Here is a 23,350-nt window from a genome sequence, read left to right on the forward strand (position 1 = left end):
CCTCTTATTTAGCTTCTAATTTTTAACAAGTGTATTTTTTATTTTTCAAATCTTCCCCTGCCTCTGAAGAAAATAAATTAAACTCTGACGTCTGCTCATCAGTGAGAGCGACAACTTTAAAACAACAATCACACAGATGAGATGAGCACTGTCATACAGATAAAGCATCCAGTGTGTGTTTGTGTGTGTACATATGTGTGTGTGTGTGTGTGTGTGTGTGGAAGAGCTGCTCCATCCTGTTTAGACAGAGTGTTGTTGTGAGAGGGCGGAGGTAATTACAGCCCCATCCTAAATTATGATTAGACGGAACAGACTTTTATATTAGCAATCATCCTTGCAGCAAGAAGAGGATCAACGGATTTGATTATTGTTTCTTCTTGCTAAACACAAACCATATGTCTGCCGAATGTGTCTCAGCATTTATGAGTTCTCTCAGAGCACAGTTGTGCCCTCGCTCAGCTTTCCATCCCCAGCATCCCCGCACCAGAATGAATCGTCTCATTGTCTCTGCAGCGCTTTTGAACTTGCTTCCCGTAAACTGTGGGAATGCAAGATGTGTTGTGTGTTTGTGGATTACGTTGTGTAGATTAACGCTGGAGCAGACGCGCACACATGTCCGTTTGTTTTCACTCTAACTCGGCGAGACAGTTGAGTGATATTTTTCATAATTTCAATATCTTTGCGGGTTCATGAATTAAAATAGTTTTCAGACATTTCCACAGAGCAACCCCCCCCCCCCAACACACACACACACACTATTTCCTGAAGCACATATTCATTCAGCAAAGTATCAAAATGTGTTGCACGACTTGGCAGTTACACATTTACATTTGTCTTTGCCCTTATATTTGAGCAATACAACACTTATTGGATTAACCTGTACTCCTGATGTTGCTGTCTCTATAGGAATACGATCAGACTTTTTAATATTGTTCTACAGCCTCTCTCTGTGAGAAGGGAGTATGAAAGTGATCTGAGTGCTCATCAGTCTTTTTGTATCATGCCTCATTTCAGGCTGATCGTATTACACGCTCCCATTAAGGGACGTTTTCAGCCATTACTTGAGGTTTATACGGAGAAGAATCTCTGAACAAACACAGGCTGTAATATTTATCCTGATGGAAGTGGGACAGCGGGGAGAAGAACTTACCTCAGTTGGGAGATTTCTGACCGTGAACGTGTAGCCTACGCTGTGATTGCAAAATTTAAACAATTACTCAGTGATCAAATACAGTGGAAAGGGGATTTTGCATTTAATTGTCAGTTGTATCATTTTTTGTAGGTACGCAGCTATGGCCAGGCAAGAAAACTTTATCAATTATTAGTGATTTTATACCAATACTTATTCATTTATTGCTTATGCATTGTGCAAGCACAGTGACAAGGTTTAAAATGTAATTGATCGACCTCAGGTGAGTAAAATGTTTTGCAGTTTTTCATAGGTTTGTCGTTCTCTGCTCATGAAGAAGAGTTTAAACCACAACCTTCACTCAGGAGCAACAAACTGTCTTTAAACTTAAAAGAAATAATTATCAATATAGACTGATCATTATTGGCCTTATCGCCCGGCATTATAGACGCAGGACTGTAGTAAGTTTTTTTTCAATTATCCCCCAAAATGCAAATCTATGCCGTGATACTTATTTTTGATTTAATGATTTGTTGATTTGTTAAGTGTGCGTTAACATGTGTCTAAATAAGTGAAGTGAAAAGAGACACAGGCAGGGTTTTAATAATAAATGAGCGTATTACAGACTGTAGGAGTTGAAGTGCCGTGATGTATTGTGGCTCTCAATCTTTTCCATTTTAGTTTTGTCTGTTTTTCTACTTAAAATATCCTAAATTAAAAAATAAATCCTCATACGTAGTATTCTTCTTGCTGCACCTCTGCTTTTTAATGACTGCTCCCAGCTTAATTTCAAGGAAAAAATGTCTGTATTTTTCTTTGCATCAAGTTGAATGATGCACAAATCACTGCAGTGAACAGTTTTGGTACGCCGTGTGTGTGTGTGTGTGTGTGCTGCTCTTGAATTGAGTAGCGGCTGATCATCCCCAACACTGCGAGTCTATAAAATGTGCTATAAATATTAGTGCCCACCAGCAAGGAAAATATTTAGCCTGCAAAGAAAAACACTTTGACCCCTCTTGCAAAGAGAATATCAGGTTTGAATGAAGTGTGTACTCTAGCATCATTTGATACCTTACTAAAGTTTCTCCTGGCCGGGACGATGCTGCCGATGTCTGGGAGCTTATTTGGGGGAAATGTTTGAGTAAGAGGAGTGGGACGGAGTCTCACAGTCCGTCTCTCAGATACATGTCTGTCTGTTTATTCAGCCGGAGATGAGTAGAGGACGTTTGGATCATTGTCAGAGCTTTTTATTTTTCTGTGTGACGTGTTTTCTATAAGTCTTCACATACAGTCCTTATACATAAACCTGTATGCGTGGACACAAACCCACCAGCATCCATTTCTAATACATGCAGACACTGTGCCAACATATGCTCAACACACGCTCACTATGCCACACACACATACGGTATGCATATACACTTTTTTGTGGCATTGGCACCCATGTTGAATTCCCTCTAACTGACATTTTCCTGTGTTTTTCTGCAGCAGCGTTCACAGACGTCAGAGTTCAGGGTGATAACCAGACTATTATGAGAAACAAGCGACCGTTACATCTCACTATGAGCCTGTCAAACACTTAATGACAGATTCCCAGTGGCCTGTGAATAAATCTTGTTGCGAGTGAACAGGGGAAACACATTAAGAGTGTTTTGAGAAGTCTGTCATTCTAATTAAAGTGTATTATTTATTATTTCTTTTTTTCATTAAGAAGAACAGTGGGAAGTTACAATTTACCTGGAGAAAAAATCTGCATGATATCGATTTCACTTTGCTTAAAAAGCACAGACATATTCCTCTTAAAGAAATAGAAGTCTAGTTGATCCTAAAGTTTAATTTGAAAATACATCTCATTAAAAGCCACCAAAAACATGGTGCTCAGTCTAACTCATAAGGGAGCTGGATTACGCATTTAAAATATCAGTTTGTCCAAGTGTCTTTTTGTATTCTTTTCCTCTAAATAAACCTTTAGTTTCGTGTCACGTTAAATGTTTATACAGCTGTAATTCTGGGAAAATGTTTGCCTCTTGGAGTTTTGAGTTTCTTAAATTGCCCCGGACTTTAGACTTATAGTTGTTTTAGGTCCGGCTTTGATGCATGCACAAGATCTATTTGTTTATTCGTCTTGGATTTCAGTTTCTGTCTCAGTTTTGACTTGTGTCACTGTGACATTATTGTACCAATTTGACTGAATCTGGGCTGTGACAGGAGGCTTTACAAATCAAAGTCTCCAGAGTTTCTTTTGTGGCGGCTCAATGGTTTTGTGGTTTTGTTGCTTATTGTTGAAAAGACCAAAGAGATGGTATTGGATCCTAAATCTCTGGAAAATACATCCCTAATGGAGGGATTGATCTACAGGGGGAAATGATTGAGCAAGTGACAGAGCAAATGTTTTGGTGAAAGTTTTGACCACAGTTTATTCCATGTTTGATTTTTATGCTCTTGAGTCAGTCAAAGTTTAAACGTCATTCGCAGCTGTTGAACAATTCAAAAGAAGCTGTGTGGATAGAATAACACCAATATTATCATGATCTTGTACAGGGCGACTACTGGATCAGTGATTTGCTATGGCTCATGGCAATCTAACTGTGAAATCCAAGTTTCTAGTGGTTCAGATTGTGATAGGAACAGCAGGGGAAACCAAAGGTCTTTGGCCTCTAACATCTTTACAGGAGCGATTTGGAGATTAAAGTGTTAATATGGCTGACTCCAACCATGTATTTGATGTGCAGCCAGGTTTATGTTTCCATCAAGCTTCCAGTTTCGTAAGTGTAACAGTAAACAATTGTGTTATTAATCTTTTGATAGTGTATCCAATGGATATATACTTATTTTTCAACTAGAACACTGGCACTCAGTGGAGCATATACCTCCATCAAGGCATGACAGTGTCTTTAAATTCAATCAGGCCGTACCCAATTATACACACTCATATATAAGCCCTGTGACTGATTTCATGAAGATCCACAAACTATGCCATGAGAACTTGGAAAAAAAATAAAAATAATTGTGCACACAAACTCGCAATATTAAAGAAAGTGAAAAAAAAAGATCCTGGATCCGCCCTCTGATTTGGCTCCACACTCAAATTGAATGGGCTCTTCCCTGACCCATATTGCATCCTTCAACCAAGTTTTTTTATTGAAATCTGTCTAGTTGTTTTTGCTTAACACTACAAACTATCTAACAAACCCAGATAGTTGCCTCCATAGTTGGAGACAACTATACTGTAGCAAGGCTGAAAATGAATCATGACTTATAATTAAAAGCCTTAGCTTCACAATCAACTGAAAATGTTGGTTTTGTGCCACACGGTCATTCATATTTGTCTTTAAATAATTATATTACATTATTTTACTTTACTGAATCCATCCTCTGTTGGAAAGATAGAGCGTAAACGTGCGATTTTTAAAAAGTAAAATTGAAGTAGCTGAGGATCTCAACATCACTGTTGTTCAATAGGACCAAATGTTGTAAGAGTCAAACCAATTTTACATCGACTCTCCCTCCCAGATGTTGTGAAAGACTGATCCACCCTCAGAGAAAGCCTTTTACTGTCACTGCAGCCAACAAAGATTTGACCTTTTATTGAACTGGTGGTTTAATTAGATATAATAATTGACCAGATTATGATTTTTTTTTAATATTAATTGTGAATTTGAACACATCTGTATTTTTAGATGGACAAACAAGACTCTGTGAATAGGCAGCCAGACGTCCTATCTTTATGCTGACGTGGCTCTCCTCTACATCATGTGGTCATGTGTATTCTCATCATAGAAGCACAGTTACAGTAGCATTCTTCTCCCAAGGTTTTTCACCAGTCAGTACATTCCCATGAACTAAGAGCGAGCCTCAGCCCACGTCTCCTTGCGTCCCCTATGAGCTCAGCAGTGAGTTATGGGCAAACGTGAGGGTGCTGCCTGGGAAGGGTGTTTCAGGGTGTAAATGTTTGCAGCATGTTCCATTGATTCATAAAGCCGAAGGCCCGGTGATGATTCCTCAGCGGTATTCCCGTAAACCTCTGTCTGGCTGAGAAGTCGAGGAGGGAATGCTGGGTAATGGAATGAGAGCGCTTCCTGAGTCACAGCCACTAGAGAGGCAGATTGAGAGAACACCCCAGGTCTGGCATCTGCTCGGCTGAATCACCTCAATCAAACCTGACCAGGAATAGACATGACGTGTGTGGAAACAAGAGGTGAATGGCAGAGGTAGAGATGAGCGCTGCATCGACTTGACAGTGGTTAGATTCAAGAAGAGAGAGAAGGGAGATTTATGGGAGGTTGGGACTGTTGCTCCTTCAGTATCTTCTGCTGTTGTCGTCTGAAATTGCAAAAAGAATACTAGAATTTGAGCGGAGTCGAATCTTAAGTCCGTGTCTGTCAGGTCAGATGTTCCCATTCTCTTGTGACCAGTGTGGTATGACTGTGGCATCTCGCTGTAACCAAAGGCATTCTGACTCTTCATGCTGCCAGTGAAATCCAAACAGCAAAAAAAAAACACAATCTGGTTTGAGTAAGTGTCGAAACGTCTCTGGAATACCAGGAGAAATGTGCTCTGGGCCTCAGTTTAATCAGGAGAGAGCTGCAGGGTTGGCTCTGATATGTCATCATAAAAATGTATTTTTAGAAGCAAACTTTTCCTGGAGAAGCGCTTGCAGATTTTTCACGCACTACTCTTCTGACGGTGAGAGGATTAAGCTGCCAGGTCTCGTGAATTTAGATGTGTTTGACCTTAGTTTTAACTATTTGTAGCAAAGATGAAGAGACTTCTCTCATTCTCTCGCCTGGACAGTCATGCTGCAGCTGACTGCATGTCTATAGCGGCTGCATTACTCATGCATTTTCAGACAGCGGCGACTCCTCTCGCAAGCCTCCCTGTGAATGACTTAGCACACGGGTGGGTTTTTGATTTACATCTCAGCTGTGCCACTTGCTTTTCTTGGCTCGACGCTGCTGTGTTTCATCAAAGAAAAATCCGCTCTGCTCTGACTGTGGCAGTTGCGACGGCCGTCCGCCGCTGCGCAGCCTCTGCCAGAGCGGGGCCGAGAGCTGATGGGGCCCTTGCAGCTGTCAGCTGGAGAGAGAGAAAGAGAAAGAGAAAGAGAGAGAGAAAGAGAGAGAGAAAGAGTGAGAGAGATGTGTCCGTAAGGGTTAGGGATTCACTGACCCCCATAAATAAGCACAGAGAGCACAGATTGTGTGAGTGTGAAAGGGAGGTTTTGGCTGATGAGTCAATCATGCTTAGGCTGCTGTTTCAGCTTTTCCACTAGAGAATACGGCACTATCAGCACTTCATCTCATTACCTTTTTCAGCGAGGTTATGTTTTCACTACCGTCCATTTGTCTGTTTGTTGGTTGGTTTGAAGGATGGGACATGGGCCCAGAAAGTAACCATTCGATTTTGGAGTGGATCTGGACAAAGGGGCGGATCCCATACATTTTTATACCTTCTCTATAATATTGCAGGCATATTTATGGGACTGAGTGTTTACAATCCAGGTCAAAATCTGGAACTAGCTCATTTAAATGTGGTTTCATTGGGGGTAAGCTTTTTTTCAGCAGTATGGTAACAACTTTTGGTGCAAGTCCGGACATAGGAGCGGATCTAGGAATAAGACTGTATAAAGATGGACGAAGCATTTCAATTTCCTCCCACTATCCAGAAATAAGCATACAAATGCTGCCATCTTGCATTGACAACGTCATATGGAGCCAGAGTCTGTAAAGTAGTGATCGGGGGATGGAGCCGTGGTATCCAGGTCTCCCCGATACAAGCACTCGACCAATCACGAGTAAGTCCCCGCTGTCACTCATGATTGTTCTTGCCCCGTTTTTTATAACATCAAATACGCAATGAAAACGAACACAAATGAGCACTTGAACATACATAAATGTGATATGAACTACAGACAATATCTTTACAATTTGACCTGTACTTTGACCTTTTAGTATGTTTCATGTCCCATCCGCTGACATGGAGGAGGTAAGATGTATGACCAATACTGCAACCGGCCACCAGGTGGTGATTGAGACACTTGGGCTTCACTTTTTGCGAGCTTTCCTGCTGTCCATCTTAATGTAGTCCATGGTTTTAACTTTGATCAAGAGTAATAATTACAGTTGTGTAAGAGTTGCTAAGTGTGCATCAGAGCTTTGTAAACATATCACTATTTAAAACTGCTGCAGGTACAGTTTCAAATGATCAGGCTCAACTTAAGTAGTGTCTGAAAAGGCCCTATTTTACAAGGCTGGTCATGTTGACGATTAATCAGCCAAAAAAACATTGGCGTCAACCGAGTGCTCAAAAACAAACGGGCAAACATGATGCAAGCCGAAAGTGTTTTAATGTCTTCATTAGAGCGCAGCAGAACGCAGCCAAAAAGATTGAGTTTTATTCTGTCTCTTGTTCTCTCCCCGTCTGTGCCAGGAAGCTGCCATGGGGCAGTGCCCAGTCAGCTCACTGCACCATTGGCTGGCGCTGCCCCAGAGGACTCTGAAAGACATTATAAAGTCTAATAGTGCAGTTTATATACTTTATTAGTAGTCATTAATAGACGCCCAAGCGTTCTGGAAGAATTACTTATTCTCTAGTCATGTGCAATCCAATCCAGTCCCTGTGCTGCATTAACTTGCTTACCAGGACTAATAAGTACACAAAGGAACAAAAGAATGAAGTTCGCTCAGAGAAAAAAAAACTTGTCTGTGAATGATGTGGGTCGACATCAATCACAAACCCTGAGCGTGACAACTTGCACTTCTGTACTCCGCTGATGTGGACCCAGATATTCATATGTGCATTATGTCTTGGCAGATGCAGATATGTTCGCATTATTGTCCCAGAGAGAGTGCCAGGTTTCATCAGACAATATCTATTGAGTTATTCTTTCGAGGAGATGTTTTAATGCACTGGCAAGCAAGATTTCTGAGTCTAAATTTATTTCAGCTCATTTATGGCTCAAAGTCAAGACCTCTAAGGTTTCATCAGTGCAGAGATTGATATCGTCCCGTTCATCCAGGCAGCAATGACGCACAGGTGGACCGATGTTTTGTCAGAATGTTTCTTTTTTAAGTAGCACATCTGGAGAGCACTGCTGCGCTGCATGATGGGAGGAAGCAGAGGATTTTAGGAAAGTGATGCTGGTGCCCTGTTCGAGTTAATGCTTGTAACTCTAAGTTGCGGGAAGCTTTGCCAGGTCGACTCTGGATGTTAATAAAGTGCGGAGGCTCCATGCCAGCACTGTGATCTGTGATGCTTAGGGTTATTTTTACAGACTGTTTTTTTACTCACAATTATATTTGAAAGGGAAGGCTGTGGCTTAATATCTGCAAGGAGATGGTGTATGTGATAAGAAGATGCAATTTCCCAGGATGTGATGCTGCAGAGGGCATGGAGTTTTTTTCATTCTGTGGGAATATGTTGTGTATGAGAACTCCCTGAAGTACTGAAATGGCAAACAACTCAATTTTATTTGCATGCTCTGCTTCAACCTAGCCACACACTCTACCACGTTGTGGTTGTCTAACTACAACCAGAGACATAATGGTGCCTGAAGTGTGTTTCAACAACATTGCCAGTCGGGACTGAATGTTGCTGATGCCGTTTCCATTTCTTCTCAACTAATCCAAGAGTTCTCCTCTTTTCCTCTGTCACATGTCAGTGTCCTCTTTTAATGGTCCTTGACAGGCCGTTGCCGAACAGGGAGTTGAAGGACTCTACTGTAGGACGACTTTGGCTTGTAACTGCGGTGCTGCTGTAGCAGTCTTCTACAGATGTCAGCTTGATTTCACCCTCTGGAAGTGAAAACTGCATCTCACAGATGAGCTGGTCGCTCTGCCCAGTTTCCTCTGGAAACAGTGGAGACATCTGTTATCTCCTGGCTCCTGTAGTATCTGGCTGATTTACATTCTCTTTATCAAACTGCATTTGAAGGAAGGCTGTGCAGTTTTCGCTCTGTTGGCAGTGTATGTCTGTAATCCTGAAGGAGAAAATGGTTTGGCTGGAAGCAGTTTTGTTGAAGACAATCGGTTCTGTTCTTCTTTGATTTACTGTTGCCAAGATTAAGTATACTTGCTTTACTCCATTTGAACTGAAGCTCAAAAGGGCTGTGCAATATGTGTGTTAAATGGATCCCTGTAAGACTGAGTAATAGCCTCAGTATGCACTCTTCATTAACATGCTTAACATCCCCCCTAAGACCCAGAAGTCGGCTTCTATAATACACTGCTTAACACAAACGTCATGTTGGACACTTATGGTCTCTTATGGGGCTCATTGTTCATGGTTTTAGTAGTGAGGAGTTTGGGACTCTCTCTCTCACTGTGTGTGTGCATGTGTGCTTGCGCTAAAGTTTTGGTCAAAGTCCAGGACATGACGGACAAGTTGATCAACTCCGAACATCAAAACCTTGAAAAACCACTATGAAAACATCCATCCATCAATTACCTATATAAGGGGGTCCTTCATGGCTCAGAGCTGTTGACGGTCACAAGAGGGCAGAAGTCAATCCCAGTTGACATTGGGTGAGATGCGGGGTACACCCTGGACAGGTCGCCAGCTTATCGCATTGCCAACATACAGAGGCAACAACCAGTCACCCTCCCATTCACCAATCTTCATGTTTTAAGACTGTGGGAGTCCCCGGAGACATTTCAGTGCTAAATGTTTTTTGTTTGATGAACCGACCACAACTTGTTGCTAAAAACTGACCATCCAATATCTCAATACATTAAAAATATAAAATAAATGCTGGGCTACTGATATATTTCATATCTTCCATATCGTTCAACATAGAGATAGTATTACAGCTGTTTAATGCTTTGGGACAGTTAAAGAAGTTATTGTGATTAGGTTTGTGTGTGCTTGTGGGAGTAAACCCTAGACTGGATATAAATTATTAGAGAAATGACTGCTCCCTAGAAGTGAACATTTCGATCACCCCCTTGCTGCAGTGAAGGTCATTAATCCCAGCTCCTCCATGTTAGCAGATGGGACATGGAGCAAACTAAAAGTCAAAGTGACAGAAGTTTGAAGTATTTGTTATCACTCTGATGTATGTTCAAGTGTTGATTTTTCTTGTAAATGCAGTTATTTTAGTTTGATGCTATAAAAGCAGTGGTCAATACCAATTATTTGAAATTATAATAATAATAATGACACTAATGTTAAGCAGCACTTGCATGGTTTTATATTCAATAAAGATGGTGGTTATCGCTGGGTTCTGTTGATAATGGAAGTTGAAAGCTTTGGGAACCCACATGCTTTCGTAGCTGACCTGACGTTTACAGCCTTTACCTCAGCTCAACTTTCAACCTCTACAACAAAGCAAGAATCCATCCAGAGGAGCTTCACTCACCTCAAGACTGATACACTGAGGCTCTTGGAACCATACAGGGTTTCACACATGGGTTCACAGAGCTCCTCGAACCAATAAATGTTCCTGTAGCAGGAAATGTCTCTTATATATCACCAGGAGTTTTTGACAATAACCTTTAGGATGAGTTTCTGGCTCTCTCCCCAGTATATCTTCCCGGAAGCCTAGTCATAGATCTAGTGGACAGATAGAGGGTGTGAACGAAGGAGAGCAGAGCTCCAGTTCCCAAATTTCGATTTATTTGTGTTTATCTAACTTTTACCCTCCAAATATCAGTTTGAAGCACATGTTGACCAATACCCATAAAAAGCCTAATCAGGCACTTAAAGCTTGACAGTGATCTAATAGGCGTTTGTTAGAAAGTTTAAATGAATTAGGCAGCGTCAGAGCCATGACATCCAGGTGCTGAGCACTTGGCCCAGTGCACCAGAGCCTCGGCCAATTGGAAAATGCTTTGCAGAATTTATCTGCATCCTTCTCCCCTGACAAATTATTTTATTGTTCCCACACAGTTGGTTTTAATTTTGTTTTCTGGCTAATGATCAGCTGAGAGCATGTGGGCTATTGTTATTTCTATCACGGGCTATTCCCTTCTTCAGATTAGATACTGAAGACTGGAAGTGCTCAAATGCGATACAGCCCCCCCCCCCATGCCTCACAAACTATCAAAGCCCTAGTAGATAGCGTAAGAGGGACAAACTTGATATGCTTATGCTTAACAACAATCTGTGTTTGCTGTAAGGGCCTCTGTGGCATGACCTTAGCGACTGTCTGTCAAACCGGGTAACGTTGCTTAAGGAACAACTTCTGTACAATCCCCCCTTGGCGAACTCCAAAACCCCTGTTTCAAAACCTTTAATCACATTATTCAGTGTGTCTCATGTACTGGGACCAGCAGATATGCTGTGTGAGAGCTGCAGATGGGAGAGATAGAGTGAAACTCGCCTCGCGTCCGAGCCGTGCACTCTGCCTGACCCGAGCTCAGTGCATCAGGACTAGGCCACTAATCTTTTACAAATGCTGGGAGTCTCCATGACCAGGCCCTCGCTGAGACGGCTTAGTCAAAACAGCCCCTCTGCTCCTGAACACAACCTCGGCCCGTAGCTTAATTCAAACGCTGATTAACTAACAAATACCTGCTGCTTGTTCCACAACATTACACAGGCTGGTGCATTCTGCAGCGCTGCATGGAGTTTGACAGTGTGTGCGCTGTCCCATAGAGGAACTCACAGGCCTACTGTGTTACAGACTTTCAGGGTTTCTGGGTAAAATGATACACTCACTTGTTAAATGAGCAGCAGCTTAGAAATTCTGCAGATTTTTTATTGTTTAATTTTTCACTATAGCTTTCAGGGGAAGTGCTTGTTTATTAAACTACGTTAATGAAAGTTTAGCAAAGATTTTTACAAAACCTTTGATATTACACATAATGGTATACAAACAAAACAAAAGGCAACAAAGTGAAACAAGTTGACGTATCATTATTATACTACATTACCTTTTCTGTGCAAATAAATCACCACTAATCAGTCATGAGTAACAACTCACACAGACAAACAAACCAAACAGCCAAGATTTTAACTGCTGGGCTTAAATTGAATTTGTATGATTAACACAGTGGCTGCTTTAGCGCCAAAGTTTCCTCATCGCGTCTCCTGCCAACCCACTTGACGGGTAAAAGCCAAACAAATATTTTCAGAAGACGAGGTAGGTAGAGGTGTCGAAGCCTTTTTTTCACATTTCATTGTTCTGTTCTTAGTCTCCACCCTTCTCCAATACCTTCCAATTTTTATTTTCATAATTTACAATTTGTGAGTTTGCCCTGAACTCAACTTTTAGCCACAAACATGTAGTCCAGACCTGCTGTCAGGCTCATGCACAGAACCGGACTTTGTACGTGGAACCGTTGGCGTGGCGGGCATGTCAAACTTGTTGAATTAAACATCTCTACTTGTGCTATAACCTTTGAGGAATGTCTCAATGTTCCAAATGACAGTGATGCACCAAATGTTGTGAAATTCAACTAAGTACGTGTGGCTTCAGCACTTACTGCTAGTGATGAATAATTCAAGTTTACTTTTGAGACATTTTTATGTATCTACGCTGCTTTGATTCTCAGGGTATCCATAACTGATTTCACAGAAATAGCAGTGTAGTGAAAGCGGCCAGCATAAACAGTTTCTTTTCTTTTTATTTGTAAATTTTTGAGAACACTTCGGTTCACTGGGAATAATAAATCGTCCACAATTTTTGCAACAACACGGCTATTATTGTACTAAAGAATGTGGGTTTTTATTCCAACAAGGGGAAAACATATGTAAGTTCAGCTATAAAGTGAATAGAATGAATTTAAAAAATATAAAGCTTAGTGAATACTTTCATTTGAGGGCTGGATAAAGGCTGCCGTTTAAATACATGTTAAATATATAGCCCCTAAACCCGCAATTCAACAAAAGTCAACAGAAGTTGTTAGCTATGTCCTTGGTAGCTTTAGCTGTAAACGTAAATGCACAGTTAACCACAGTGCCCACTTTTACAGGGCCAGATCTGTCATTTGACACATAAATATGGCCAATCTAGGCCACAGTAAAGATGCCAGTCTTCTACAAGCCTCAAGAGCTCTGAGCCATGAAGGACTCCAGCGAGAGAGGCAAAGCATCAGTATATGTACACTTCAGCGTGCCAAAGTATACTCATTTAACAGCACAAAAAGACGTGCTCTGAGAACCCGCATGTTTATGTTAGGGATGATGTCAAATGGCTAGAATTCATATTTCACATCAAATTTCTCTTTTCAAATGGCTTCTCTTAATTTTTACTCGCAAGGAAACAAACATTTGCATTTCAAAGTTCTTCAAATAAAAATAAATGAAAAGCAAACGCTTTTATGGGTTTGGAGACTATGTTGGAAAACAGGTCAGGGAGCGAAATGAATATTTTTATGGTTCGTAAAAGAGCTTCACAATGAATGCCAGGTTATGTGAAAGGCTTGACACATGGTACAGGCCAGAGCCCTCTGAGATTCCCTTCGCATTCAGCCTGTGCGCCTTGGGCCCAGAGGAGCCAAACAACACACATGGCAGACGCCAAGATCCAAATGAAGAATGATTTCTTTATTTCTGCGTGTTATCGTCTGATTGGGCTTCATCTCACCACAGATCCATCCAAAAGTCCACAGACTTAGAGCCTTCACTTTTTCTTTTTGGGTATATCACTCTGAGTGTTCAGGGCCATGAATGTTTGCTTGGTATTTGCTGTGTCTTTCTTTTTTGTGACAGTATTTTTGGAGAATATTTGCCTCTATTCAAAGGAGGATAGGCAAGGGTAGATATTGGTAAAGTGGAACCAACTTGACCATTTCACCTTATCCTTGAACACAATTTGCGCATGAGTTGTGTCAGGTAGATGTACATCTACAATTGTGGTGAGGACAACAATTCCCATGATCCCACACTGGTTCACGATGTCATCAAACTAGTTCTTCTGTTATTGTTTTTGATTCAGCCATAGCAATACATTTAAGACTTCATATAATTGATATGGTCTTGTTTAATATAATGTTCCATGTGTATGTATAAGAGATACTTATTCTCCATACTATGACTCATGGAACTTCCAAGTAGTTATCCCGTGAGACTTCAGATTTATTCTCAGTGTAAGCTGTTGACCTGTATGTGCTTTTGCTCCACATGTCTTTGTCCCACATGAGTCAGTGCCAAGTGATGTGCTCAGTCATTACGATGTTACTGACTGTGCTGGGGGGTGAGCCTCGGTAAAACAGAGCAACAGCCAGGTTCCGACTCGGAAATAGTTTCACTCCTGAGACAAAACCCGTGTCTCACTTTGGCCAAACCACCAGCAGCGAGAGCAGAAATCATAATAACAGGAATCTTGTTACAGCCATTAAAAAAAGAGAGGGGAAAAACTCAGGAGGGCTTTAATGCCTGGACATCTGAAATGCTTACGCAGTGAGAATATATTTGCTCATAAAGCTCTTTGATGGTGGCCCAACACTCATTGCTGTTGTCTGTATAAATAGCTTTGTATTGACCTTCCACCGCACAAGATTGAGTGTGTTTCCTTAGGTGTCATTTGGTACCATTTGGGGCTTTTTACAGGCCCCACCGTGCCTTGGTCGCTGGGACCGCGGGGGCTCAGAAGTCATCACTGCTCAAGCGGTCGCCAACGCTGGGCTCTTCCTGTGATGAAGGGTCAAGTATGAACTGCGGCCTCCTCCTCGTCCTCCCCACAGCAGCCTTAGTGAGCTGTGTTTGATGTGCAGTGATATATAATGTCCGGTAGACTGTCCATCTCAAATTACCTGCGGAGCACGTTCCCGCCACTATGTGTGATGTGTGTTGGTGAGTGTGTGGGGTTTCGATGGGGGGTGGTGCTCACATGCCCAAACCTTTGGTTAATGAGGACTCCCCACACAATAAAAGAATGATATTGCTGACTTCCTTAGGTATGTGTGGTTTGAAACTCAACACAGGTTTGCTCAGTGGAAAACCTGGGGCCCTCTCTTATTTATTCTGTATATTTATGAAAACCCCCAAATCATGTGGTGCCCCTTAGCGAATTGGTCCCTCTACAGCTCCGGTTATCGGAATAACCCCCCATTCAGCCGGGTTATTCAGCCGGATTAATGCCCTTTGGTTGCAGTTCTTGACGGTGATGTTATAGGGGCTCTGCACAAGATATTATCACCAATATTTTGAATCAGTTACAACATATCAGTTGATGTACTAAGTGGTTCAGAGGTGTCGACAGCTGCAAAACAAATTCTGTCTTCCAAAAATTGTGTTTTTGCTGAAACTATTTTCCATTTAATGAAGTGTAGCTGGTTTTTAAAACGATTGATTGGTTGATCATTGTAGTTTCAAAACAGTTGCTAGAAGAACATCTTTGAAATCAAGCAGCACTCGATTTCACACACTCATAGATGTCAGTCCCAAGTCTTAGTTCCCAAAATGTATTGGGTTCTTTCTTGGCCGATGTCCCATCCTTCCCGCAAGTTAAATAGACATTTGTTTTGATCGTTTTTGCGTAATACTGCAGAGACTGCAGAGACTGCGGATACAAACATGGAAAAACAACAGGGGGACCCGCTGTAAGTTCAAAAAGTGCACCAAATTTTTTCAGTCAGTAAGAAACCATTCTTTAAGAAACCAAACACTGGTTTATAGCACATCATCAGATAATTACTCTACATATCTTTAGGGTTTGGATTTTCTCACGTAGCGGGGCATCAATGTGTCCTATGTTTAACATGACATTTGTTTTGGGGACACAGGAGGATTTAGTCCAAAGCCGATCATTTTACTTCATAGCCTAAAATGTAAGAGTATTGAAACTAGCGACATGAAACAACACCGATAATCGAATCAAAATAAAAGCTTCCCCTCTGTGGCTCCGCTGTCAAAGCTGATTGTTGGTCTTTCAAGAAACTCGTTTCGGAGCCGAGTTAACCCTCAATCATCCTGAATGGCTAATATTCACTGCGAACACTGTGGAGAAGCACGGGCCTGAACTCTAGCCGCAAAACTTCAAAAGCCAAAGCAATTACTATGCATGCTTTGAACATATCCTTTTCACAAGGTAACATTTCATTTTTCTTCCTGCACTGAAACAACAAAAAGTAACATAGAAATAGGAAGTGATATTGGATTCCTCTTTTAGTTCCCTGAAACATCTGGTTTGGTCCTTGATTGAAACAACCAGCATCTCCTCTGAGAAGAACAGAAGGTTATGTGTACTGTATAGGTAACAAATAATCATTTTCAAATGTTGCTGCATTCAGACGTGATCTAATTAAAGACCACTTTCCTCCAGAGTTTTTTCATTTATTTCTCCACCACGGCTGCCCTTCAAAATATTCAGTAATTGCTCCAAATTGATTAATGTTTTTTACAGAAGTCCTATAAATCTCCAGTTCTGTCAAAGTCTAATGTGAGTGGAGGCGGAGCTGGGCGAGAAGACGAGGGAGTGTCTATCAAATGGGCCTTCATGAGTCTTCTACACAGAGAAACTCATATAATCTGTAGTTGAGATTAGCCACTGTCATTTCTGAGGAATTTCCTGGCATCTGTGTTCAATCACAATCTCTCACAGATTTAGACTTGCTTGTAAATACCGGGTGCTGGCTGAAGAAGACTGAAGGAGTGCTGTACTAACAGACTCAATCAGGCCAAAGTGAACAGGCCACTGGTGCAGAGATAAGCTAAGCTAACAAAGTCCTACTACAGCTAGCCAGTGTAATATCTGGAAGCCCTGGACATAGATGCCCCCATACCTGAGATTAGTATGAGTTAAAAAAAATGTATTGACTGAGTCTGCTCATGTTCTCTTGTCCTGCCCGTTTCCGTCATGCCGTCAGCTCAGGTTCAGGGATTCAATATCAGTGCAGCACTTTACAATATGTCAACAACCAGAGGATGAATTACCATGAAATCCAGGGAGCCCAGAGATGACCCCTTGACTTCTCCTCTTGTGCCACCATGAGGTTTGAATTTGAGAGCGAAGTCAGAGCAACTGTTCAGGTGCCCCTCAGGATTAACTGTAACCATTTCGGTGATCCCTTTACTGCATTTCAAGACATCGGGTTAGATTTAGTTTCGTCAAATATTTCTGTTTATGACTTAATATCTGCAAAAGTGGTACAACGGGATAGATAGATGTCTAGATAGACGGATAGATAGACAGACAGCGGACAGACTTTGTTGATCATGAGGGAGATCAAGGATAGTGCAGAGATGTCAAAAGAAACAAAACACTGACGAAAAGAATACAAAAGATCAAAGTTGAAGAAGAAATAGCTGTTGCAACAGGCTGCCACTAGGGTGGCGCCATCGTATATTCCCATCAGCTATAGCTATACTTGTTGTTTAGCAAATGTTAGCATGCTAAAGCACTAAACCAAGATGATGAACATGGCAAACTAAATTTTGGTATTATTGCTTTGAGCATTTTGCCATGCAGATTAAGCTCCAAGGAGTTCTTTTTCTCCAGTAAGTGCAGCTTAATAGAGGAGCTGGCTTGGCTGGAGACTCTTAGTATCGTTAAACTCAACAAACCAAATATCCAATTATTTATTTTATCTGTTCTCTTGTTATTCATTAAGTTATTCTGTGATAAATCTTTTTTTATTCTATTCATAACTTATCTCACCATCTTCTTAATATGTGAAAATCCTTTCTGGATTCTAAAAAACTGCACCTACAGCCCACACAAACTAAACTAGATCTCAAGTAATTCATAACATACAAATTTTGAACACGATCATATTATCCAAACATCCACATGGTGCAATTCTTGCTAATAAGAAACAGAATCATCATAATAATCCAATGCATAAGCATGCACGTTAATATATGCCTGCATTAACCAACCTGATTCTCTTTTATAGATAACTGTGGCTTTTACAGGGTGCATTGCCTCATTTCCTCAGTTTTATAAACAGATTTAAGGGTTCATGATGACTGAATCTGTAAACTTTTATCACTCAAATTGTTTCCCCAGTTTTATTCCATTTGCATAAAAAAATAAGAGAAATACAGTAATACTTGAGACTTTCTTTTATTGCTTTGTCACATGGAATAAAATTCACCACGAGGATAAAGCCATCATTACAAATGACCTCAGTTTGACAGAAGTTATTTTCCTAACCAAGTCGTTTTGAGCCATGCAGATTTATTATACTATTATCGTAATTTTGGCAAATAGAGGGTCATACTGATGTTTGACTAATGGATCTGATTTCACTACAGTTGCAGAGGGACGTCTGCTGTGTTTTGATTCGACTCGAGCGGGCACTCGGACAAAACACGGCTTCTGCATTAAATTGCCATGTTTACTTTTTACAGCAGATTTATGTACACTGGTTATTCTCCTGAGTGCAAGTACACTCACACAAACACACACACGCACACACACACACACACATGCATTAACGCACTCAGGTTCAGAGCCTAAAATCTTTGGAATAAACACTGATTTAAAAAAATGTCTTATACATTTTTAACACCATGTTGTTGTAGGAATACAATTTGATTCAGTTGAGAAGTGTTTCAGTCTCACCTTTAACACTTTCTCTGAGGGTGTGGTGCTTCCACTGCTCCTCAGTCTCCAAAGCTGCGGACTGGCTACATCACTCTGCCGCCTCCCCAAACAGAGCAGCCTCTTGTCTGAGTGTGAAGCACCTCCGGATCCCTTGCCGAGGTTCCAGCACTCTTGGCTTGGCGTTGCTCACCAGCCCTATAAAGGTGTCTGTCACCTAACCAGACGTCACTGTCACGTCTGCCAGGCAAGTGCATCACATCTCGTCAGTCTGCCGGCTGTCAAGCTGGTCCAGTCCGCAGCTTTGTGCTCTGGTCTTTATAATTATGAAGCTTTTCGGTTGAATTCTAGGATGTGGTTTGGCTGAGAGGGTCCTTGTAAAACTTTGTGATTAATCCTGGCAATGTAGAGATTTGTGGTAAAAAAATCTTGTTATCATAGTGATTGTCAGGATCGAGCTGTGGCTACTAGTGGCTTTAAAGTGGTTTGTTGACTATGCACATTTTTGATGGAAACAAAATAGTTAGAAGTGATGCTTATTTTTGCGATAATCAATCATTGTTCCATTTTAAAGCCATTCCCAGAGGTCAGTGTGCAAACAGTGTTTCCTACCATGAGTCATTTTCTTTGGATTTCCTGGCGATTTAGTTTGTGTCTCATATCCTGAGCTCTTCTCTCTCTGATCAGATATCACCATGTGGTTATTCAGCTCTGCTGCTTTTGAAATTTTGAAAATCCCACTGTCACAGCTGTTCGAAATGTAAGTGCGTGACTCCTGGATTATTGAATACTGATGAGTGTTTGGACTAGAAAATAGGCCCCATGATCTGGGAATGCTATGACTCAAACTTAATGTCTAATGGAAATTGCTAAACATTTATCTTGAAAAAGGGGGAAATGATACATCAAAGCCTTTTAGCTCTGGAAGTATTTATAAATTTACAAATTTTAACACATTTTCACCATTATAAAACCTCTATGTCAATTACAAGGGGCATTTAAGAATGTTTATACCGTTATATCTACAATATTAGTCACAATAGCTCATGTGTGCAGTTCAGAAAATCATATAATGAGTTGTATTTGTAACCATTGTAAAATTATAACCTGTACTTTTAAAACAGTCTCTGGACCTCTGTTACCTGCAGGTCTTCAAGTCAGACCAAACTTTTTCTAGTCTCTTCACCTGTCGGAGATGTGCTGGAAACCGTCACCAGTGACAAGGTGCTACCACCAGGTGGTGACATGCACAAGTGAACTGTTTTAATTATGTTAATGAGGAGGGACAACACAGGAGATGATTGGCTGTGACTGTCGATAGGACGTTGTGGGATGCTATCAGGGGTGAGCACAGCCTATCAGTGCATCTTCCTTTGTAGAGGTTTAGGGACTGTGAGATATCTAATTTTGTATGAGTGTGAAAGAGAGAGGGAGTGTGTGTGTGTGTGTGTGTGTGTGTGTGTGTGTGTGTGTGTCTGAGCATGCATGTGCAGTGACATAAACCCACAACATTCTCTCCCGTGTTTGGTTTTCGACTCTGAGCATCCCCTCATTAATCCGTGTGGTAAAGTGGCTGCTCTCTGAGACCTCGCCTGGCACCTCGCCTGGCACAGGGAAATGGGGGTGGGTGGGGTAGGTGTGTGGGGGGGGTTTTAGGGGCTGTTGTACTGCCAACTATTTGTTTGTGTTCATGACTGCGGTTAGCGCTGCTCCATTTGAAGAGCCTGGTATTATGAGGCCGTCTGCTTCCCACAACATGTGTCCGCTCCTCTAAAAGGCAGGAGGGCTAATCATTTATCGAGTGCTGCATTCATCAGTGTGACTTCAAACTGAGTGCCACCACTAAATAACAACAACCAGTCCCACTGCTGTGCTCGTAGCTTATTTTCCAGTTGTTATATATTCATGATTTCCATCCACCCATTATCTTTAACAGTTCTCCTTTGAGGGTCACTGCGGAGCTTGAGCCAATCCCAGATGCCATTGGGTGACAGGCAGGGTACACCCTGAGCAGGTCACCATCACAGGGCCAACATAGAGAGACACACAACCATGCAAAAAGGTTCCACTCTGCAACGGGATTTGAACCTTCTCATTGTGAGGCAACATTGCCAGTCATGGCACCACCGCCCAAATAATAATTTATAGCATTTACCGTGATGCAGCTGGAGTCAGATATTTCTGTACTGTGCCCAAACATTTAAGGCCTGCAGCTGAATGCCTCTGGAGCTGCATGACTCCTTCTTATTCACTCCAAGGCTTTTTCTTCGTCTTCATAACAGCTAATCTGAGGTTATTGTGTGACCGAGCTGACCATGAGAAAAAACGGCGAGGAACAAAGATACCTGGTCGAGAGTGGCTGAAATCAGCCAGAACAAATTGATTTTATCCTCATGAAAGTTCTCATGTCTGCTGGTACTGGTAATCCTGCAATGAAAACACTGACATTTCTGTGCTCCAGCAGTAATTTAATAGAGTTTTTTTCCTTCTTCTTCTGCGTCTTCTTCCCCTCGCAACGCACCTGCTTTAGGAGGAGCTTTCTCCCTAGACGTTGTTATTTTTCATTTACTTATGCCCCCAGGTTTTTCAATCATACATCCATTACTAAGCAAACAAATAAGTTTCCGGGCCTATGCCGCAGACACAAATATAGACATGAGTTATGAGATTCAGGGAAGCTGGGAAAGGCTTTGGACCCTAATACACAACATCTGCACAGGACAAGATGCACAACCAGTGAGTCCCACTACAAAGTCCTGCAGCCGGCTGTTGCACACTTGTATGTGTTGACCTTTCTAATGTGAAAACAGAGAGGGAAAAGGTGGAGGGGGAGCATGGCAGGTGGGGGTGTTGGGGCCGACAGGAATAAAATGATCATTATTAACTGTTTAAGTGCTGAATGTTATGATTTATGGAGCCAAAGTGGGGCCAGTTGAGGTGTCAGGTTGGATTTCCAGAGGCATCTGTCTTGCGGTTTTGGCAGCTTGTTGTACCTCGGGTTCAGATGTTTGCATCGCACTCCTGACAACCCAACCCCCCTCCGCCCCCCAAATAGCATCCTCTCGCTCCTTTAAGTACAGTACACCTCCGATCACCTCCCCCCTTCTTTCCCTCTCCTTAAACCATCTATCCATCCTCACATCTGCTTTTCATTGAGGCCTGCATGTCTCTGAAGACTTGAACGCATTAAACGCCTGGCACAAGCACGGTCTCACTCTGGCACTTAACGCAACGCTTAGGTGACTTAAAAGGGAGAGGCGAGAATTATAGAAAATGAAGTGTCACCGAAATAAAGAATCGCCCCCAGATTACCACCAATTACAGTTAATAATGGTGTCCAGACCATCTGCTGATCAGATGGAGGAGTGTAAGAGAAATAATGATACCGGAGAGAGAGAGAGAGAGAGAGAGAGAGAGAGAGAGGGAGAGGGAGAAGGAGAGAGATTCATTGAGGGAGACAGCGACATAGACTTTCAACTATGTGATGATGTGGTTTGATCTTTTCGTTGCTGTATGGGCTGGAATGCTTTGTACGGTATGGTAGTCATAACTGCGTATCTTGGAATAATAGCCATGTTGTTTCGGAGGGGTTAAGTTCTGCTAGATTGGAGACATGTGTCTGCTCCGCTTTATTAGTCATTTATTAGTCACTGAGGTCCGGGGAGAGTTTTTTAGCCAAGGCACAACGTTGCTGAACTCAAACAGGACTCTCGATCATCAGCCCCCGAGGCAGCTCGAATAGGTGTACGATTACGGCGCGATCATAGCTGACCGTGACCCCCGAGATGAGAAATTCATCCAGCAGGCGAAGCGTGTTCAACAATCAATGTAATCACCATCTCAGTGACCGCAAACCTTCCAATAAGGAGTGAGTCGGGCCCTAATTATCAGAAAAATCGAGTCTGCGTTCACTCACCGTTCCTGTCTATTGTCTTATTGTCTCGTTTTCCTGCCTCCATGGTCACAGTGGCTGCAATAATCAGCAGGAAGAAAAGGATTAGAAAGCACTTTACACTCATGCTCATGATGCACCGGAGGTTTACGGCTTTTATGCGCCGTCTTTCCAGGGGACTTTTGACAAGAAGGCAGCGTGACAAATGGATGACATCAGAGCAGACATATTGCAGGGTTATTGGAACCTTGTTTCTCTCCACAAGCTAGGCCAAAAACATAATCATACATCTCCCAAAACAAGTTCTCAAATAACCCAATTTATCCCTTTATAATTACGCTCTTGTTTGAAGCATTAGTTTATACATTCACGTGCAATGGAGCGTACAAACTGGCAAACTGCTTCTTTAATTTGACTTCTCCTGTACATCTAAAGGAGCTCAGCTTACCGTCATCCTGCAGCAGTGCTCACCAAAGGGAGCGCGCTGCTTTAATAACACAGCAGAGGAGAGGAGGCAGCGGGAGCAGTAGATATCCTGTGATGACATTTATCGAACAAAAGATACCACTTAGGATGTAGCAGAGTCTTGTTAGACATCATGTTCTCTAAAAAAGGACGACTCCTCTCGTAACTGAGCTTCTTCCAAAAGTGAATTTCGTTGGTGTTTGGGGAGGCAGATAACAATAGCGTTCTTATTTTTGCCTGCGTCTTTGGTTGGCAAATGCTGACATCAGTGGCTCCTCTGTGAGGATGAGCCAGCACATCTGTACGTGGTCTCCTCACAGAGCACAACACTTGCCCCTGGTGCTTCTGGCCCCGTCCTGCCTCTTTCTTTTCTCGGGCTTTCTCTCTGCCCCTGCGTCCCTGGTCTCACGCCCTTAACAACGTCATACGTAATTGG

The 23,350-nt window shown here is 42.0% G+C and overlaps 1 protein-coding gene across 1 annotated transcript in view; it reads left to right on the plus strand.

Moving 5' to 3' along the window:
- LOC133960822 (zinc finger protein GLIS1) overlaps positions 1 to 23,350 on the plus strand; it is a 73,451-nt gene that overhangs the window by 885 nt on the left and 49,216 nt on the right. The gene's annotated exons all lie outside the window — the stretch shown is intronic.

Source organism: Platichthys flesus, chromosome 9 (assembly GCF_949316205.1).
Source record: "Platichthys flesus chromosome 9, fPlaFle2.1, whole genome shotgun sequence".
Classification (NCBI taxonomy): domain Eukaryota; kingdom Metazoa; phylum Chordata; class Actinopteri; order Pleuronectiformes; family Pleuronectidae; genus Platichthys; species Platichthys flesus.